The sequence below is a fragment of the Macaca mulatta genome, chromosome 4 (genome assembly GCF_049350105.2).
Source record: "Macaca mulatta isolate MMU2019108-1 chromosome 4, T2T-MMU8v2.0, whole genome shotgun sequence".
Lineage (NCBI taxonomy): Eukaryota > Metazoa > Chordata > Mammalia > Primates > Cercopithecidae > Macaca > Macaca mulatta.
In genome coordinates this window covers 90834596-90858352 of record NC_133409.1, presented here as the reverse complement: position 1 = coordinate 90858352, position 23757 = coordinate 90834596, and positions in this window count along the sequence as shown.

Below are 23757 nucleotides of genomic sequence, written 5' to 3'. Positions count from 1 at the left end.
TTATTGATTATATATGTACTATTCCAGGGCCCTGTGGACACAAAAGAAAGAAAAAAGAAAGAAGGAAAGAAAGAAAGAAAGAAAGAAAGAAAGAAAGAAAGAAAGAAAGAAAGAAAGAAAGAAAGAAAGAAAGAAAGAAAGAAAGAAAGAAAGAGAGAGAAGAATAATAAATCCTTGCCCTCTTACATTTTTATTTGAGGTGAGACCATCAAGAAATGAACAATATTAGGTGATGAAAAGTGTCACAGAGAAAAAACGCCTTAGAGGAGTACCAGGAGTACTGCCTAGTGACAATGTGACTGTGAGGAAAGAGTTAACGTAGCGGGTCTGACTGGTCACTCCTTGAATGACTCCTCGGGAATCTGCAAACCTGATTGACTCTTGGTCAACCCCAGGGAATGTGACCCTAAAGTTTTTTCTGTTACTTATTGATTATATTGTATAAGCTTAGAGCAATTAGACATGCTTCAACAGATTATCAGATTTATCAGGATTGTTTTGTACACACATCCAGATTGATGATATACCTTCGTTCATTGTTGAGGTCCTGAGTTTCTGTTATCATGCTAGATGATCAACTTCAGATAAAATCCCTGGGCGCTGAGACTCAACCATGCTTCCCTGGGTATAGATACTTCACACAAATGCCTGGCTATGTTTGGGGAAGGATCCTGGGATCATGCCAAGTGTTTTGGTTTGAGGTTCTTTTTGTTTGTTTGTTTTTTGTTCTATTTTGTTTGTTTGGCTGGACACAGTGTACTTTATTAATGGTGAATGGCAAGGTAGGACTCCCAAAGTCCTTCCCATTTTTCAGAGGCTCTGGGATGGAAAGCATATCAAGGAAGGGAGATTTTAATATGTTAGAATATGAAAACTCTCCAGTAGCTGAAAGTCTCTTATTCTCCTTCTGGGGCTGCTGGTACAGAGGCCACCTTGGAGGCCATGTGGTCTAAAAAATCCACCACTCCATTGCTTTAACCAAATTAATTGTCACACTGGGATAGAAGCTTCACAAAACAGTCATTGAAGGTAAAAACCAGCCCCAGCATCAAATGTGGAAAAGTAGGTGTCACTGTTAAAGTTATAGTAGATGACCTGGTCGTCAGTGTAGCCAAGAATGCCTTTTAGGGAGCTCTTCAATGGCTGTTTCACCACCTTCCTGATGTCATCACATTTGCCAGTATTCTCTAGACATCAGGTCAGATGTTCAACCAACACATTGTGCAGACACAGAAGGCCATGCCAACAAGCTTCCCATTCAGTTCAAGAATGACTTTGCCTGCACCCTTGGCGGTGCCAGTAGATGCAGGGATAATTTCGGGGCAGCTCCATTGCCATCTCACATTTTCTCAGAGTGGCCATCCAAGATCTTCTGGGTGGCAAAGATGGCACAAAATATGGTCATGAGTGCCTTTAAGATGCCATAGCTGTCATGAATTGCCTCAGCCAGTGGGCTAAAAGTTGGTGATGCAGGAGACATCACTGACAATCTTCAGGAATACTTCATATTGTTTGTGCCCAGCACAAACATGGAGACATCAGCAGAAGGGGCAGAGATGACCTTTGTGGCTTCACCTTTCAAGTGAGCTGCAGATTTCTCCAAGGTAGTGAAGATTCCAGTGGACTCCAGCACATACTCAGTACCAACATCACCCTATTTGATATTAGCAGGATTTCACTAATGGAAGATGAAAATGAGATTTAATTCATGACAAGTTTCCTATTTTCAGCCTTGACTATACCATGAAATGTCCATGAGTTGACATACTGGAATCTGTGGACCAGGTAGTTGAGGTCAAGAAAGCGGTCATTGATGGCGATCATATCTACTTAGCTGAAGTTAGCCCTGATGACCAGGTACCCAATACAGCCAAATCCGTTTACTTGAACCTTCACCATCATATCTCAGGGATGTGGCTGGCATTGCATGAGGAAATGTATCTGTCTGTCAAATGAGAAGGATCGGAGATCCAGGATCATGGTGCTATGAAAATGCTCCTAGAGATGACACATTTGGGGACTGGACACTGAGGGAAAGGGGCTATGTCTAACTTGCATTACCTTCTGTGAGAGTTGATTGCTACCTGCAGTTCTTTCTAAAATGCTGGGTCACACCTCCATTTTAGCGTGGAACGACCATGCCACTTCCTGCCAGTCAGCTGTAACTGATTAGAACAATGTAGATATTGGCCCTCAAATGGATCCAACTGACTTTTTTTTTTCCTCTCTCAAGGATTAGGATTTAGGAAAAACTGAGTCTCAGCAGTAAGATTTAAGTATGAGGGGAAGTATATCTTCATAAATAAAAAGGCTATTTTCTGTAAACTAAAGGAGAAAATCTGGACTGCAGAAAGAGAGAGGAAAGAAGATACAAAGAGTAGTCAGGATGAGAAGCCAATCAGTCGCAGTATCTGGGGCTCATGAAGCCAGAGGGGTAGTCCTGGTTTGTAAGACCAAGCTGTGCCTTTGGACTTGAGTCTTGTAACAATTTTGTATCTTTCAATGATTTCATAGCTAATTTTGATAGGTTTATTTTCCTTAAAGCAAAATAATCATTAATGGGTTTGGATCCATTTTAAGTAATTACATATACTACGAATGACTGCATAAACTATGCCAAGAAAATTGCAGATTATTCTATGTAAAATTGAATAATAGTACCTTTTTTTAAAAAATGTAATCGGAGAAAGACAATTCTAACAATAAAGTAGTGAATGAAAGAGATGGAGGAGAAACTAGATAAAAAGTGAACTATTAGGAAGAAATCTTAGAACTATGAGGAAACACTAGTTTTCATGGTTCATGAAAGAATAAAGTTTGGAATCATTCTTATAAATTTCAGGCTGATAACAAGTTGTATATTCATTTCTAACACTTGAAAAAAAATCACTAGGGTGTTTGCCTTCGAATGTTTGCAGGTGTGGGTAATTAAAATACCACATTACTTTCATTTGATTGTGTAAGCATTCTCATGTCTACAAGTGATTCTAATCAACTTCACCAACTACGTGGGAGAATCCTCTATAATTAACAAAACTTTATGTACAATTATTAGAGTTTAGCATGATAATTCATATTGCATTCCTAATTATTATTTGTATCTACTTTAACTTCCATTTTTCTTAGGGAATAATAATTTACTAAATGATCAAAATAGTTTCCATTCTTTTCTAATGAAACTAGAAATAAATAGAAAACAGTAAAGTATGTCAAAAATTAGCCACATGTGATCATAAACATAATTATAAGCCTACACATAATTATTTATTAGACAAAATAACATTTCAAGTTATTTTTTAATTTATTCTTTATTAGATTTCTAGGGTCATTTTGGTATGAATAAATCTTCCTTCATCTTGCAAAGGATACACTGTGGCTAAGAGCGGTGAGTTTACACCTGATCTGGTGATCAAGATGGTGCTATCCTGCCGGTCTGCAGGAATATATGTAATGTATAATACAGCTTAGTGGTGAAGATAAAAGCTTTGGAGATATAATGACCAAGATTCAAGCATTGATTAAATTTCTAAGGCTTAGTATCATCATCTATAAATTGAGGTAATAATTTTTACTTCATAGAGTTGTTGAGAATTAAATGAGGCAATACACATACAGATCCTAGTGCATACTATATATTAAATGAATAATTATCATTACTGTAATACTTATATAAATGGGCTTATTCTCTGGGAGAGGCTTTTATGGTACAGAAGTTAAGGTAATGTAATAAATTGCAATCACGATTCTTGAAATTTCCCCTTTATTTCAAATTGCCCATTTTGTAAAAATAAAATGGCATAGATGGATAAAAAATATAAATGTTGAATTTTAAAGGACAGTCAACACAAATTAAACTAGTTAAACCTAACCATTTTGACTCTGGATCCAGTAGAACATGAATTTCAAACAGAAATATTATAAGGTTTCATCTCCAGAAATTCTCAGACATAGGTTTGAGGTGATTTCTAGGAATATTGAATACAATAAGTGAATTCTCAGGCAAGTCATTCTCAGCACCCACTCCAAGTTACACCACATGAATCTCAGATGTCTGAGGACAAATTCTAAGTCTTGTTCATCCCTACACATTCAGTGCATGACTTTGTGTCTAATATGCACTAAGTACTCAATACATAATAATGAAATTATATGATTAATGATTACCATACCAAAACCAAATTGATTAGTATTATTACTGTTTTGTTAATTATCTCTACTGTGAGTTGTATGTAATTTGAATTTTTATTCCCATTTATGATAGAGAGCTTTATTTTCAAATTAGTTTTTGTGATCTGTGACAAAAATGGAAATAAGGCAAATTTATTTACTGTAATAGATGAAAAAATTTGAATGTATTTTTTACTTAGGTTTATACTCATTCTCAGACTTTTTCAAGCATTTCAAACATTAAGTCTTGAGATCAGAAACTACCTCATCCTAATATATGACTCTATATTCATTTCCTCCCTGAAAATAAACCATTCTTTCCAACTGATGCAAAACAAAAGGCTAATCTTTTGTTTCCTCTTAACCAGCAAATTTTAAGTATAAAAAGAATAAGTCTTCTGGTCACTATGGTCCAGCTGTAAGTGGACCTATAGGTCCACTATGGTACCTATTATCTGGTATTACCTGGAAATATCATAAAGCCTCCTTGTGAAATCATTCTAAAAATATGTTTTCCCATTTCTCTGGAGGATATTCTAGGGAAGTTGGTTGTTTAATCATTAATTTTATGGAAGGCAAAAAGGAAACATCGAAAATAAGTTGGGACGTCAGGATGTGCTATCTGTGAATGTGGGGTCTAAAATCATGTTACATATTAAATATATAGAAAAATCAACTTCAAGTGTTTGAAGAAAGAATAGAAAGACTATAATACATATAGAAAAATTGCTTGTACTGGGAAAAAGCAAACAAAAATTATAGAGTAAATAAAGTCATTGACATTAAAGAAAAAAATAAAATGTGTTGACAATTTACATGGCTACAGTAAACACAAATGAAGGAAGAATTACATATTTAGAAGTTAGAGTTACAGAAATATAAAAAAAGCAGATAAATAAGAACTTAGAAACTATAATGGAGCTATTACACATTAATGAAAGATGAAGTCATTTCAACATACAACTGATATGAATTCCAGAAGTAGAGAATAGAGATATGTAAGTAGATATTCTTAAAGCATGATGAAAAGATTTAAATATAAAAGAAAATATTAAAAATTTAAAGAGAATTTAAAGAAAGAGAGAAAAAAATAGTTTGCAGAATGAAACAGCACACAGAAAACCAAGGTAAATAAATAAATAATAAGCCTATATCTGTTTACATTGTAGTAAAAATGCATAACATGACACAAAGAAAAAAAATTCTAAAGTACAAAAGGAAAAAAATAAAGAGAAAAGAAAAACTTCTTCAAAGAAATTACAACCAATTTTACTGCAGTTTTCAGCAAAACATTTGAAGCTAGTATATGAAGTAATTATATTCTAAAAATGTTTAGAACACATAGTTGTCAATCTAGAAATCCATACTAAAATAAATACCATTGACATGTGAAAGCTGAATGAATATTTTCAGACCAAAAAAACCAGAAATCTTACATTTCACGAACCCTCACTGAAAAAATGATGAATGAAAATATGTTAGTAAGAAACAAAAAAGAACCAAGAAAAAAGTTATAGATGAAAAAAAGCAATAGTAAGCAAATAAATGGCTAAGACTTTTTTTATATCTTAATCAGTACTTACTACTAGGAAAAAAACCACTGGTATTAAAAAAGGGATTAAAGCAAGAACAATAAAATTGAAAATAATATATTGAAAATCGGAAAAATAAATTAAGATAACCCTGTTGTACATTTTAAGTATGCATATAAAAAACTTTTATGTTTAATCAGTAAATTTATTGTGTTTATTGTTTATATTAAAACATTTAAATGTAACTATTTAAAGAATATACTTGCACGCCTGTAATCCCAGCACTTTGGGAGGCCTGGCGGGGGTGGATCCTTTGAGGTCAGAAGTTCTAGATCAGCTGGGCCAAGATGGTGAAACCCCATCTCTACCAAAAATACAAAAATGAGCCAGGCATGGTGGCACGTGTCTGTAATCCCAGTTACTCGAGAGGCTGAGGCATGAGAATCGCTTGAACCAGTGAGGGACAGGTTGCAGTGAGCCAAGATAGCGCCACTGCAATCTTGCCTGGCCCACAGAATGAGACTCAGTCTCAAAAATAAATAAATAAATAAAAATAAAACAAGACTAAAAAATGCAATGATGATATGATGGGAATAACAATCGGAAAAAAATAGTAAATATAAAAATCTAGATGTTAGTAATAATATATTTGTTCTACATTTACATAAAATGGAAGATCACAAAAAAACAGTATAGTTGGAAATATAATTAACTAGAAGAATATGTAAAGAATGACCTATCTTTTTTAACTTTATACATATAAACTTACCCATCTCAAATACACTAAGGTGAATAAGCAAGCTGTAGAATGAAAAATATATCATGACACCATATCACAAGACTTCGAAAGATATCCTATTCTATGTAGAGAGTCCTTGCTATCCACAATATGCATATACGACAATCCAAAATGTTACTTATATATACAAATAACACTAGTAAATATGTTACAACATGGATACCAATCAGTCTCACCGTATGGGTTGCTTTTGTGAAGGAAGAAATGGAATAGGATTGAAGACAGGTACCAAGGGAACATTACCTCCTCAACTTTATCTGTAACACTTATTTACTGAAAAATGATTTTGAAATTATCAGGATGAAGCTTTAACATTTATTTATTTTAGACTGTTGTTACATGGGTATTTGTAATATTAAGCTTTATGCATATATATGTAATAATTATATGCTTTAATAAGAGCCTAAAATAATACATTGCTTTTCTTATTTATCTATGGAATATTGGAACGTTAAGTTTTCTGTAGTGAAATACTAAAGTAATAGAGTAACACATACCTTCTCCTAACTTCAATACAAACATTGTTATAGGCCGGGCGCGGTGGCTCAAGCCTGTAATCCCAGCACTTTGGGAGGCCGAGACGGGTGGATCACGAGGTCAGGAGATGGAGACCATCCTGGCGAACACCGTGAAACCCCGTCTCTACTAAAAAATACAAAAAACTAGCCGGGCGAGGTGGCGGGCGCCTGTAGTCCCAGCTACTCGGGAGGCTGAGGCAGGAGAATGGCGTAAACCTGGGAGGCGGAGCTTGCAGTGAGCTGAGATCCGGCCACTGCACTCCAGCCCGGGCTACAGAGCAAGACTCTGTCTCAAAAAAAAAAAAAAAAAAAAAAAAAAAAAAAAAAAAAAAAAAAAAAACCACATTGTTATAATACTTTATTTCTCAAAAAAATAGTACTATTTCCAACTTTGAAATAGGTACTTCACATGGAATGTCAGACTACTTACAGGTGTCCTAAAATCCTAGACTGGCTTAGAGCCAGTGGTATTTTGCCTATTCCAAAATTGCAAGCATTATTTATGCCACGTGTATGAAACTACTGGTACATGTCAAAATTGCATCTTCCTTCCATTATCTCAATTCACTTGGGATCATTTCACAATGACAAGTATCTGCTTCCCTACTAGCTTAGCTCTCTTAAATCAGGATGTGTCAGTTCTAAAAAAAAAAAAAAAAAAAAAAAAAAAAAAAAAAAAAAAAAAAAAAACGCGTCTCCTATAAATGAAAAATTCATCTGTGGGAGTTTCATAGAGAAGCACTGTCATCCATGAAAGATGTAAGGCTCACTAGAATTTTGAGTAAGAGTGAAGGAGAAAGTTAAGAAACTATACATTTACAAGCAATAAAGGCCCAAATGACATTAAATGTTAATGAGTCTGGCCTTAATTGAGTTTTACTCCCACCACTAAGCTCTTTAGTAAAATATATTATCACATCATTTCTTTTATGATACATTAAAATCTGTACTATATTAAAACATTAGTTATTTTGTTACCATTTTAAAAGAAGTCTTGCTTCATTTCACAGTATTGTTTATTTGTAAAGTGTATTATCACAACATTGTAGTTTGTCAGAATTCCTCAACCTAGGAAATGAGGGTCAATTTAGCTATTTTATTCACAGAAATTGCCTTTCCTAATTCGAGATTTTTTTTTTTTATTTTAACATAAGTCCTTGGTGAATTTCCCAGCAGACCTATAATTTCACATTGGAGCTTTTATTGTACATTGTGCCAGAGACATGGATTCAAAAGGGAACCTGTCCTGTCCAAAGACTCTACTTTTCAGTGAATTCTCCAGACCCATTGCTGTATCCCAGTGACCACAGTGATTGTTTGAGTATAGCAATATATCAAAAGACAGCAAGTGATCCTTCACATTTGCCCTTTATTGAAGCAAATCTACGTTGGGCTCAACTGAGTTCCCAAACAGCACAACCTATGACAAGATGAAAGAATCCCAAGAACAGGGGACAAATCAATGCACTCTGCTGGTCAGCAGCCTGAGAGCTCAAGTTATTTCATTAAAGTGCTATATGGGTTACTGAGATTCTTCTTAGGTTCTAAAGAATACTGCAATTTAAGCACATATATTTTAAATGAACATTTCAATGTAGCCTATTCTTCATAATATATAGGGTATTTTAGAATCACAAATCTGAGGAAAGCACTTCTCTTTTCACAATTCTTGGACTACTGTTTACTAGATTTAGAATTCTGTCAGGGTTCTGCAGCACCTAACACTGTACCCTGCCAGTAGTTAGGTAATCATTACCTGAAAAAAAAAAAAAATCATAAGCAAGTAAATAAGGATACTTCTTGAATAAATAAATGAGTACAAACACACCTAATCATACTAAACCTCAGTCTACTCATCTATAAAGGATGAGGGGGATCCCCAAGTTGAAGAATCATTATTAGAGAATGAAATAAGGTATGTAAGAAACCTAGAACTAAGTGGAAGCAAAAATAAAAAAATACAACTTGAGTATTCTTCTATTGCAACTTGGCTAGTAATACATTTATTCATATTAGTTTCTGTTCAAAATGTTATCTAAAATATGATTATTGTACACTGTAAAAATTATGTTAAATTCTACCCTGCAAAGCATATTAGTAACATTTTCCTGTCACTTAACTTTGCATTTTGCTATTTTAACCTCAAAGTTTCGTCACTGTGTACATGTCATAACTTTCATAAAATGCAAAATACTAGCCCCTTAGTAGACATTGTATTTATGAAGACTCTGAACATCACACATTATTTCTATTTACCTCTAACACTCCTTTGACCTTGTCACATTTTAGAGGTAGTGGTGAAAAGTCTAAAGTTCTCCTGAAATAGTGTGATTGGCTCCTAGAGTAGAAAATACATTCATTTGACCAAAGGGATAAAACTGGACATTTTCCCCAAAATGCTGGCACAAATTCAGCCAGGGTGCAATACCAGCACCAAAGTAGGCATTTGGGGAGGAGGAGACATACCACAGTGTGCAGTCACTGGAGATCAAATGGCACTTCTTTTGGGGGGATTACTGTTGTCTTTCTTTTGGGACCTAAAACTGATGTCAGCATGCTTCATGACTGCATTTTTCTTTTCTTTTTTTTCTTTTTTTTTAAGATCTTACAAATGTTGATATATTTTATTATGTAACATTGAAACATCAAAAAGATTCATATCAACACCAATCTCAGAAAAAAGAATTTAAGTAACTTAAAGGTAGAAATGTCTTTAAGCACAATGGTACAGGTACCATTTTTCCAAAGTTGTGATTTTTGCTTGAAAGTCGTTATACCTGATGTAAATGAGGAGTTGATGGGTGCTGATGAGTTGATGGCTGCAGCACGCCAACATGGCACAAGTGTACATATGTAATAAACCTACACCTTATGCACATGTACCCTAGAACTCAAAGTATAATAATTAAAAAAAAAAGATTGCATTTTTCTAACTACAGTTCAGAGATTGGGATTTCTTTTAAAAATTAAAAAAATGAATAATGCTATTACACCCACAAATGACTTTGAATTCATACTATTTCTGAACGAAATTATATGGCATCTATTGAATTTTTAAACTATAATAAAAGTAAGTGAAGTGATTATGTTTTAGCTGATTCTTATAATTTGGGTACAATTTTAATTTAAGTATAATATCTTTAATTTAGCCAATTTTACTTAGCTCAAAAGCATTGTGACAACTCTAGATGAGAAACTAAATTCCAGTTTCCAAAATTTTGAGTGACAGATGAGAAACATTTAATCAGAAAGTTCTACAATAGTACAACTATTTTTCTATGAGGTTAATATTTTACCACATTAGAAACATTCAGAAGGCCACATATTGCATTTTATCTACAAGAATGCCAAAACTATCAATAAGAAGAAGAAGTTCTAGATTTAATTTCTTTCAAATAACTTTCTCACATGTGAATTTTAAATCGTTTTTGTTAAATTTAATATACATTCATTTTTTTCAGGTGTTAAAAATTAAAAGTATAATTTGGAGTTAATGTGTATGTAAAGATGAAAATAAGTTTATAAAATTAAATGTTAAATAATAGAATTAGCAATTGATGCTGTTTTCTTCTAAAGTTAATTTCCTGTTAGTAGACAGCTGTAAGACTGAGAGCAATGTTATAGTGAGGCCCGTTTTCACAGGAGTAATAATGACCTGCAAAAGTGAAAGTTTCCCATTTCATAGTTATAATGTGGCTCAGGTATGAATGAGTAGGTTGATCACGTGAACACGTAGTTCAATCGTGAATTGATCTCTAGTGGAGGCTGCTTGACTGGATATCAGAGGTGAAGGCTATTGACAACATGTTTTCGCTTGATTGACCGAAGGTGAAAAATAAAACAGGGTGGTTAGTTCTTATTCTCATTCCTATCACCAACTTTCCTATTACACTCTTAAAAGTTATAGAAACAATTGAAAAAAAATTAAGGTAAAATTTACTGTCTTCTGATATGTTTTGCTCAGCTGCTTTTTATCTGCCTTGCTCTAAGCCTCAGGAGCTCAAGAATAAAATTCACTAGAGAATTTCATGCCATGTTCTTACCTGTGGACCTGGACTATCCTCAGGGAGATCTTTCTCAAATTTAAAGTCTTCAGAAGAATGAATAATGACTAAATCCTGAGAAGGAATTTAAAACACACTTCTTCAACTAACCTTCATTGCTGCTCTCAGATCCAGGTAGAATAACATCAAAGTTACTGATGCATCAAGATTTAAAAGGGCCTCTATCCCATAACCACTTAGATTCTGGCCTTTTCCATCCTCAGAACATAGAGTATTTACCATGACCTTCATCTCATAAAGGGCGTGCATTATTTGTGTACATATCAGGTCATGTACTTTTCATCTTTTTATTTAATATATGGCAGATGCAAATTCCTTTTAAAGACCAGCTCACGCATCACCTATTCTATAAAACTTTAGCTGCTCCTTATATCCTGGAATAAAGTAGATTCTCAGTACATGTTAGCAGAAACAAATGAATACATGAATACATCACTCCACTTTATGAAAGACTCAACATTTTGAAAATGTTTTTATTAATGTAATTTTATTAATAACACATTTATTTATCCCTGTTCACTACAAAAACTTTAAGCCATTGGTTTTTTAAGCCCTATATCACCAATATCACTATTTCTGGCTGATAATAGGCATACATTGATGTTTAGTTAATGATGGATTATTCAATCAAGACATATCTGTTAAAAATAGACTCACAGGCTAGACATGGTAGCATAAGCATGTAATTCTAGTGCTTTGAGAGGCCAAGGTGGCAGGAACATTGGAGACCAGGAGTTTGAAAACAGCCTGGGCAACATAGAAAGACCCTGTCTCTACAAAAAATTGAAAAGTAGCCAAGTGTGGTAGTACACACTTGTAGTCCTATTAATTCAGGAGGCTGAGGCTCAGGAGGCTGGGATCACTTGAGCCCAGGTATTCAATCCTGCAATAAGCTGTAATCATATTCCTACACTGTAGTTTAGGCAATGGCACAGTACCTTGTCTCTTAATTGCTCTACATTCTTTTTAATTTACTCAATTACATCTTTATGAAGGTTTTATATCATTGATACTATATATATTACATTCATAAAGATATAATCCAGTGAATTCCAAAAAATATATAATAGATAGAATAGAGGGAATATAAAAGAGAAAATGAAAATATGTATTATATTTCTATTATTATATAACAAATTACCACAAGCTTTGTGGTTTAAATGAACATACAAACATTTACTATCTCACAGTTTCTGTGACTCCAGGGTCTAGGCACGGCTAAGCTGGGTTCTAAGTTCAGGGTCTCCCTAGGTTGCAGTATATGCTGGCTATCACCTAGACACATCTCTCAGTTTCTAGAGGCAGTTCCCTGCCACAAGGCCCTCTCCCAAACATTCTTCTTACAGGCCATCTCACAACTTGGAAGCTCCTTTTTTCATAGCTATAGTTTCTTCCTTCAGAAAAGGACCAGTCCCTATTTTAATAAATTTTCCTGACTGTCAGACTCACTCATGATCATCTTTCTTTCAATTGATTCAGAATCATCTTGCTTGGAGTTTTAATTACATCTACAAAATCCCTTCACCTTTACCATCTAAAGAAACCTAATCAAAGCAGTGATATCTTATCATATTTATAGATCCTGTCCACACGTTAGGAAAAGAGATTATGCTAATTATACTCCAAAATAGGGATGATGAAGTCTTCTCAGAATTCTACCTGTGAAAATGGAATTTAAGTCTGAAGTACAAAGAACATGACCCTCTATCATAAATGATCTAGCTTTCTCTCCAGGCAAAGGGTAGAATTTCACTTCCTTACCAATTCCCATCTGAAGTTAGGTACAGCAATGTGTTTTAATCTTGACAATGAAATAAGAGTAGAAATACATGTGCCATTTCTATGAGGAAGTTTTAGAAGCCAGCACACAACTCATATTCCTTTCTCTCTGCCTTAGGCATTATGAAGCCTTGTGTTGAAATGAAACCTCTATCTACCTCCGTCTTGAGTACTTGCGAGTAGAGTCATACTTACAACCAGCATTAGAAAAGCAGCATGAGAGAAAAAAGTTTGTTGTGCTAAGCAACTGAATTCCTGGGGATATGTGTTACTACAGGACATTTTTTTCCATTTCTGAATTATAAATGTACCACTTAGAGTTCATATGTTAAAGGGCATCTTAGTCACATAGGGTGACAATAAACTGGAATATTCTCTCAAATGCTAAGTGGGAACTAGTACTGAGTGTCCAGAGATGCTGAGCATGGTGAGGCACACCTGTAGTTTCAACTACTGGGGAGGCTGAAGTGGGTGGACACTGAAACCCAGGAGATTGAGGCCAGCCTAGGCAAAATAGCGAGACTGTGTAACAAAACAAAAAACAAACAAAAAATTTCAAGAAAGGAAAAGAGAACAGGTTGAACCAGAAACATGAGAAAAGTATTGGAGAAAATGATTAAATAAACATTATACTGAGAGGAACAGAGTGAAATATATAGAAAAGTATGTAAATATAGTTTTAGGATGTCATTAAGATTATGGGAAAAGGTAGTCACTTGAACACAGTAATATGAGGAGCACTGATTCAAAGGAAAAAGTAGAAGAAATTCATATTGTTCTCTATTATTGCATGATTTAATTTTAACCCATTGTTTCTCCCTCAAACTTAATTTATAAAACCTGCCAAACTGTATTCCTGTTCATTCATTTATGTAAGTAACATGGTTAAAATTTATGTGGTACAATCTGTTCATCATTTTTCTAAATGTCTAGAATGGAAAGGAAGCTGTATTCCAGTTATAAATATCTAGTAGTTAAGCAGTAAAAAATAAACAACAAAATAAATGGTCTAGATGTCATTTGTCATGGACTGTAGTGGTTAATCATTGTTTACTCTATGTAAACTACCTTTATAAACAATGTATCTGCTTACTCCCAAAGCAGACACTAAATACAAATATAGAACTACATATTAAATTCAGTGAAAAATAATAGTAAACAGAAATTCAGAAGAGACAAATCCTGATTCTAGAATTGTCATTACTGAAAAATATGTGATCGTATGAACAGCAAATAATTTTCATATACCTGTTTTCTTCTCTGTATGATGGTAGGGATGTGATTATTTGACCTTTCACATGTGAATTTCTAAATTGTTACATATAAAGTAGCTCCACATAGAAAGGTTTATGTGAGTAAATACATGGAATATGTGCCTGGAAAGAAATTTTTAAAGGAGTTCAAATTAATTTTAACTTACAGGACTTTTTGTTTACATATCTATTCAATGTGGTTATACACAGACCTCCTAGGATCTTCAGAGTCTTTTATCATCCTATATGTCTTATGAATCAAAATCTTCCATGGTTAGTAAATTTAAAGGTCAATAATATTATATCTAATAAAAACTTGATGGACAGCTACAGATAGCTTATTACTCATCTATTTATTGACAAAGAAAACCACAAACCTATTCATCAACACCTATGATGAGAAAACAGAAAGGTATTAGAACTATGTGAACAACACCCAAGATCAAAGTTACTATCAGGATTTCTACTGGTTGTTGAGTTGTTTCTTCCCCCAAGATTGATTTATACAGCCTGTCAAACTATTATGCTCTCCAATCATTTTTGTAAATCATGTGCTTCAGACATTAGGTGATAATCTTCATCATTCTTCTAAATTTCTATGATGAGAAGGAAACTGTTTTCTAGATATGATTATCTAAAACTTTGCATTTCTACAAGGATACTAACATCTGTGAAAGAGAAACACATTTTTTTGGTATATGATTTTGTTGTGAATTAAGCCCTGTGGCTACACTTTGGGTCAGTCGAGTTTAGGAGACCAGCAATGGCTCCATACTCTGGATTCCCGAAATGAGTTAAGCTGCCTTTTGCTTTCCAAAACTAGGTATAAGCTCGCTTCCAGGCAGGACTTACTTTAAAACCCAGCCTCTCAAAGTATGTTCCAAGATATTACAATTAACTTCTGAATGACTGAATTTCAAAATTAAGAACCCTAGAAGAAGACTTATATACAGTTTCTCTTCATCCCATCTTCTTCCTTCTGCTGACTATATTTTCTATTTTGATCAATTATTTCATTATAAGAAGAGTTCTATGGAAAAATTATATGTTGTGAAATAACTTGTTTGTCTAGCATCTATAAATACATAAATGTAATCTAAATTAACTTCTGGATGGGCAGCCACCAAAAAAGAAACGGTGCAGATTGCCAAGTTAAAAGTTTTCTTTTTCATTTGGTGATAGTTTTACAAAAAGTTGTAAAAATTTTAATAATTACAGATTTATTTTAATTTGTATAATATTACATCTGATGACATGCAAGCATGAGCTACATGTGCTTCACAAACAATTGCATTTACAACCAAGTTCCATAAACACTTTTAATGATTCTGGCATAAATACTATTGCCAGACAGACAGCTCAGACTATTTTTCTTGAGTAATTTTGTAAATATATTGTTGCTCTATAATACCATGAGTCACCAAATTTTTAAACTTATTACCACAAAGCAACAAAAATATAGTTACAGTATTGAAACATTTATTGAATATGCAATGGCATGCACAATAAAATCAGATGTCTCATTTTTGACAGAATTAACTGCCAGCATGATTTACTTTGTTTCCATGAAATGGATAGAGAAAAATGAACCTACTTTAAATTTCTATTTCTAACAGCTTATGGTAACAACATAAAACTGGTGTCACTTAACTGTTTGAGAAGTTTTTCTTCTGCTAATATAGCCAACACGAACAGGAATTGTCTCATTATTTGTAAATGCACAAGAAAACTTGAAATCAAATGAGTAAAATGGGTTTAGACTAAAATACCTATTTGATCCAAATGATAAGTCAGTTATCAGAGTTATATTTATCTGCCACTTACAAAGTCTTCTTACCATAAAGACTAATTTTATTAAATAGGTGCTGAAGCTTTCACAGATTATTTGTGTCATCTGTATTGAATATGATTAATGGTTTTCATAAGTCTACATGGTGGCTTGTGAATGTGGACAATATATTGTCATGTTCATCATCAGCTTTTGGGGACAGGGAAATCCCTTGTTAATTTTTAATTAAACATGAATCTTTATGCACTTATGGTGACCAAAAGTGGTAATTGCATATTAGAAACATTACCAAATAATAACATAAATAATTATAGATTTATGCCACATGGTAAATGGCAAATGGTATTCTCAATATTCTCTATTGCCAGACAGACAGCTCGGACTATTTTTCTTGAGCATTTTCATCATGTACCTGAACTGTAATACCTTTTATTTTCCTTTGACTCCACTGACTAACGGTCTTGCATATCTGTGGAGCTCTCAGGTTGCAATGGTAGCAAAGGCACAACTCACTCGTGTGTTAAGTGTTCAAAAAGGAGTAGCATTAAATACTTCTCCTACCACCACCCAGTATCAGAAGAACGAGCTATCCCGGAACAGCATTTTATCAGCAAGAACTGTGCCTGCTGTCCTTGGAGAAAGCTGAGAAAAGAGAGTTGGGTCATTGAGATTTAACTATGCATTTGAGTGAGAATTCCATTCATTGTGTAGGTATCTCACATACTATTAATGATGTGTAGCGAAAGCTGGACATTTATTCCAGTTTATTGTGATGCAACTACAAATAGTAATGTTTATCAAAAATGTAAATAAGACAAATGATCCATCAGATTGATGTTGGGATAACATGAATTAACAAAAATCATTCTGGTTTCCAAACCAGGTTGACTATACCAGGATATATAAACACTCTGTATTAACTAATCAGCTCTCTTCCCAATCCAGGTAGTGAGTTAAAATAATAAACTCCCTATCATGTATAAATCATAATTCATTTGGATTACTTAAACAATTTTTTTGGAAAAAAAAAAAAGCTCAATGTCTCTTAATCCTGCCTTTTCCTTTTTTTTTTTCTCAAAAATACAGTTGTAGAGCATTGTAGCATGTAGTTTCAAATTACCCTGAGATGTGAGAGTCCCCATATGCCTTCTGTCTCCTCTGTTATGGAATACTTTTGACATTCCTTGATAAATTTGGTGTTGGACTTAATTTATGATGTGGTTTTGTTTGCTTGTTTGTTTTTTCTTGGGTACTTGTTTTGGCTTTGACCATGGCCAGAAGCCCTTACTGGCTGATCTGACCTTCCCTCAGCTCTTGAGGTTGGTATATATTCCCTAGTACCTGCCCTGTTCTCTATCTTTTCATTAATTCATGTGTTTCTCTTCAACTTCTGTCAGAGTAGCTTCTCTTTTTTTTAACAACAGAACCCACGACAGACCCACTGGCATCACCTGACACTACAGGGGAGGACAAAAATGATAAAAATAAAATACTTTCAGGATAATTAGAAGTTTTCTTTGCTTTCGTTTTGCTAAAATGGCCAACTAACCAACTTTTCCTATCTTAGATATTTCTGGCTTCAGAATTGGAATTACAAGGCAAGAAAGATATAAGAAAAATAAAATGGATGAATTTAATATTCCAAAATGTCATCCCATTTCATTCAGTATAAAATAAAGTTTATGCCCATATATATATATGAATATATATATATTCAATGTTATAAAGTGAGGGTCTTTATGCATTCCCGAGAGATCTTCTACATTAACTTTGTAGAGTAAAACAGAATCCTTTGATCTGCTGAAAAGAAGGACTACAAACACTTGCTTCGTATGATGCCTATTTAGTTTAATAAATATATAGTACACAAAATAATAATATCTTTTAACATAGCTTTATTGTTAAATTTTAAGAAAAAAACACTGTACTCTCAATTCATATAAACCAGCTGAGTTAGAATTCTTGAAAAATGGTTTTCTGATACAGGATAAACCAATTGTCTATATGTCTGGACTCAATTACTTAATATAAATTCAGTATACATTCAAAACAAATTAATTTTCTTTTAACAATGCACTTTTATACAAATCTTTTTATTTAAAGTGTCTGGTGTTACTATACATGAACCAAGCAGTTTGACTACATCATTTATAGAATTACAAACAATTCTTTCTAACAATGGAACTCTTTGTGTGGGTATTTTGTACAACATTTCATCTACCAGCTAATAAAACTATCTAAGAAGCCTTATGGTACAAGACACACATAAGCAAGAAAGATAAAAGGAAAGGTTAACACTTTTTCAGCATCTGTCAACACTGTCTCCTATTACATTTGATCACGTTTAAAGTAAATGCAAACATATGATATCATTGACAGTAAAAGTGAATGCCACACAGCAGCTACTTTGCTTTTATCCATTCTGCAGATCACTCATCACAGACCGTCATGGGGAAGGACGATGCCGCTTTATGGTTCATCTTTGCCAGTAAAGCACACTGCTTCAGCTCTTCAAGGCTGAACATTCAGCCTATAACTAACAAAGAAATCCACCCTTGTGCATTTCCCGTTTGAAACCTGGAGAAAGGAGCAGAGTAGAGAAACCATTCTGCTTTGTTCTACTGTAAAAAGTAAAAACAAAAGGAAAGGCAAAAGATTGGCAAATAAAATGTGAACAACTAAGTATGCTATTGCTTTGTCAAAGGTTTTAATGAATTTTTGAAGTGACTCAAGGACATCTTTGTCTAGAGCAATGGTTAACAAATTGTATTCCCCAAACTTCCTAAAGCAGCACCCCCTAGGAAATTACTAACAACGCAAATTCTCAGGCCCTATACCAGAACTACTGAATCAGAAACTCTGTGGGTGGCATCTAGCAATCTTCGTTTTAACGCACTCTCCAGATGATTCTGACACACGTTAAGAATGTTTGAGAACCACCAGTTTAGGGAAATTCAGTATGGTGCATATCACATGGGTTTACTCCAATTTAATATTATCATTTTAATTATCAGAATAATTTCATAGATATGTACAGGTCTCAGTTTATATAGATATGAAAAAAATAGATACTTTGATGTTTGTATTTTATAAAATTAATTCATTAATCTCAAAAATATATCTGTTTTTTACATATTTTATAAGAGAGCATATCCATTTAAACAAAATCTTGGAAAATCTGTGCTCTTTCCACTCAGTGCAATCACATACCACAAAGCATATTTCACATAGTAGCCAATAATAGAAATGATATTGAACATAGTTCTAATAATAAATTTTGAGTTTAAGTTGCAGTCTGTATTTTTAAGAGGTTTTTTTCTATTTTCACTTATTCTTCCCAATTATGATGCAAACTACATATGATGTATGGAAACAGATGATATTTTAAATTATAAAGTGCTTTAAAATGGGCTTTAGAAATAACAATACTAAGCTTTGGAATTCTTGGAAACTGTCCCTAACTTCGTCTTTCTATGAACATCTTCTTAAATGCCTCTTTAGATGGAAAGAGGACTACATCCTGGAATGTGTGTTTCAGGCCTTACTTCCTGAAGGATTGGTGAGGTAGAAAACAAATGTTTATTTGGGAAACATGGGGAAACCACAAAACTGTAAATTAAAATACATGGCCTAATGAATTAAGACTCTGCAACTTATCCAGACAGTCAAACTTGACTGTGCTAATGAGTTTTTTGTTGGTTCTGACCACCTTTTCTGGGCCCTGAGATAGGGACACAACTGTTGTTTGCACCAACTGAAATCTGGGGGCAGAGACACCTCCCCCTTATTTCTCAGCAAAGAATACATGATTTGTCAAATATCTACTAATGGCCCACAAGACATTGACCACTCATTTTTACTACTATATAATCAGTGATACTACAAATTGGCCTGGAAAAATCACCAGCAGGCAGAGATAAAGAAGTACATGCATAAATAACCAGAAGAAACTCAATAGTCAGAAAAAGGAAAATCAAGCTTGAACCCAGAAAACATGATCTCATTAAAACAAAAGTGTTTTGGGAAATTTGAAAAACAAAGTTTTCAAGTAGACTTCTAAAATATTTTACTTTAAAAATAGCATTCAATATATTTGTATCAAATAATTTAATGAGAAGATGATCACTATTAAGAACTGAAACAGGCTGGGTGCGGTGGCTCATGCCTGTAATTCCAGCACTTTGAGAGGCTGAGGTGGGTGGATCACCTGAGGTCAGGAGATTGAGACTAGCCTGGAGCCTGGCCAACATGGTGAAACCCCGTCTCTACTAAAAATATACAAAAAATTAACCAGGCATGGTGGCAAGCTCCTGTAGTCCCAGCTACTCAGGAGGCTGAGGCAGGAGAATTGCTTGAACCCAGGAGGCGGAGGTTGCAGTGAGCCAAGATTCCACCATTGCACTCCAGCCTGAGTGACAACAGTGAGACTCCATCTCAAAAAAAAAAAAAAAGAACTGAAAGAGTGACCTAGAAGATCAAAAACATGCATCTCATGACACTGTGCATAGGTACAGTAAGAGAAGTTGAGGCTGTTGGAGCATAAATTGAGGAGATTTCATATTGAAAGGTTTTAAAAATATATATTTTTTTAAATTAGAGACAGAGTCTTGCTATGTTGCTCAGGCTGGTGTTCGACTCCTGTGCTCCAGCAATCCTCCCGCTTTGGCCTCCCAAAGCATGGAGATTACAGGCATGAGCCACACTACCTGACCAATCTAGAAGAATTAAAAGAAACAAATTGAGGCAAACTTCTAGAGAAGATTACTAAAAATATAAGGCCCTCTGAATGTACCTTTTAAAATCCTGAAAGAGAAAGGAAATCTTACATACTTTGTAACATAAACGGGTCAAGGAAAAGAGAACCAGACTAGCATGGGGCTTTAAATCTGCAACACTGAAAGTCAAAAAACAATGCAATTACTTTTCAGATTTCTTAGCGAAAAGATTGGGACACAAGAATAATAAATCATTAAAGCAGAGGAAATTTATGTTCACATATGTGCAAAGATTCAAAGGTGCCTCAGTAAAGTGTCAATATAAAATGCTGTAACTTCAACATGAGGGAGGAGAAAAGGGAATATAAACAGTGGTGAGTGATGCAACTTACAAAGTACTATAGTTGAATTCAAATTGGTGGTGATAGTGTGATTGACAGTTTAAAAATATGTTAAATAAGAGGCTTTTGAAACTGAAATGAAATTTGTGTCCAGTTTGATTGTGTTAAACTGAAAGCTAAAGAAATTCTGAATAAAAGAAGAATAAACATTTATTTTTTGTACTTTCCAAGAACTCTGGTAGTAAGGGTCCCATACTTCTCTTGCTGTGGTTGCTGATTTTGATTTTACTGGCCCTTCCTATCCTTCCATTTTAACATTTTAATGATGTTATCATTTCACGGTCACAGGATTGCTACTGCAGAACCAAGCATCACATTCTTACAGAAGAAAAGGAAGCAGAAAAGTAATGGTCATTTTTCTGATGTTTTTTTTTTTTTTTTTTTTTTATCAGGGGAAAATATCTGTCTCATAAGCACAATAACAACCTTCCTGTAATTACTGATTGGCCCAAATGGAAGGTATGTCCACACATAAAACAATCCTTGGCAAAGGGGAATCTGATTATGATTGTCTTAGGCTGACAATGATTTATCGACTAGAAGTGGGCACTTTGCCCTTCAAGAAATCATGGAGTTCGGTAAACAAGAAAGAACTACCAAATGGCTTTGAGTAAATCACCAAAAGCGTGTCATACGCATTGTTATATATAACATGGAATTAAACGTTTTTAAGTAGCACAAAAAATTCAAAGGTTTGGAAAGGATGTGGGGAATATAAAATCAAAACAGCATTTTAAATGTCTCATAGTCTCTATTTGTACGTGGGCTAGTGGGAAGGAAAATAAGCTTCTAAAGATTTTTGTCAATGTGAGGGAAAGAAGAGGGAAAATACAAAAAGTTTTGTGATGTTGAAAAGGATTATCTCATTCTAAAGCTATAGTTAATATGCCTTGGTGCAAACCAGAAAAGCAGTAAGAAATGTGCTTTAAATTTGATAAATTGAAATTTAATTAACAAACAGATTTGTATTCTGTTTGGAGAAGCAAGCAGCGAGAGAAATGAAAATCCTAGGTGGCTTTCTAAAACCACTGTCTCTGTGCCACCAGACAGCTCAGTTGAATCAGAAAGTTCAGAGTGGGATATGGATACAGGTATGTTTTTAAAATTCCTTGGGTGATTCTAATGTGCAACCAGGATTGATAACGACTATTTCAGAGGAATAAAAATATAGTACAATATCCACTATAAATTATATAAATTTTACAAATTCTTTCAGCAACCAAATTTTGAGTGCCCACGATAACCTAGGCAGTGTTCTAGGCACAGGTGACATTGCACCAAATGAAATAAAGTCTTAGGGCTTGGACCTTCAAATGAGAGAGACAGACAATATCTATGTAATGTCAGATAAAAAATGATAATGCACTCTGATAAAGTGTGGGAGGTTAAAGCAGGTGTGCCCAGGGATATCCCCTCTGCGGAGGAGAGAATTGAGCAAGGCAGGAATAAATGTAGGAAGTGAACCATGAGCACACGTGAGGAAGGAGAAAGAGAGCAGAGGGGAAGCAGAAGAACAAGGCTTTGCATCAAGAGCATGTTTCAGCCTACAGCAGTACACTCAAAGTCCTGAGAGAATGGAGTGTTGAACAGAAAACTCTAAGCTTATTCACACTTTGATTCAAAAGTAACGACAATCAAATTAGCTTTTCAGAGAAAGATTCAGAGATTTTATCTTTTCTAGATGCTGACTCTCAGAACTTCGAAAGTATATATGTCAACAAGAAGGAAAGAAGACCTAGAAGAAAGGAAATCATTCTCGTAAACTCCAAATAAGTATTTTAGATTAAAGCAAAATTAATAAATGATTGATTTAGGAAATTAATTAAGAACAAGATGAAACAAAAATAATATAATAAAATCACATGGAAGATGGGGAGAGTAAGGTCAGATTCCACATGTTCTAATGTTCATGAATGGTTAAGAAGGGGATGGCGAATTCGATGAACTTCAAATTTTAAGTCAAGTGTACAAATGAAAATTTTATATACTCACTAAAAGAACGTTAATTAATAATTCGCAAATGAGTTGAAAAATGCAGTAGAGATAATATGATTAATCAACTAGACAGTTAGATGAAAAAAACATCTGCAAAGAATGGGCATGGAAACTATAAAACACAGATGGGAAAACATACCTGGGTTGTAGATTTGTGATTTTGTTGGGTTGTAGATCTGTGTATCTTTTGTCTATAAGAGATAATTTGTAGAAAATATAAAGAATATATGAAGAGAAACGATGGCATTACCAATATTAAACTACTATGCCATTACATTGAAAAATACATTTAAAACTCAAGTAAATAAAAAAGAAGTGCAAATAGGCCTGATATGTATGAAAATTTAATATGTACAAATGTAATATTTCAAGACAATGGAAAAAAGATGGCTTACTTAATGATGTTGGCATAGATGTATATCTGCAATGTAGGGTAAAAGGAGATGGATGAGAAAACATGGTAAAATATAAAAGTCTATCCAGACTATTACTACACATATATGAGAAAAATGAGCTTACTCATGATAATCAAGAACTAAAAGATATCATGGAAAATGAGGATAAGAATATGGAAATATCTGCCTTGTTTTAATAGAATATTTGCATTAATATTTTATCATAAATAAAAGTTAAATCTCAAATGCAGATACTTCTAAAGAAATGAATATTAAATTACATGTGAACTAAAATAAGAACAAAACTAGCATCACCTACACTGTACTAAACATTTTCCGTTGAGAAACTC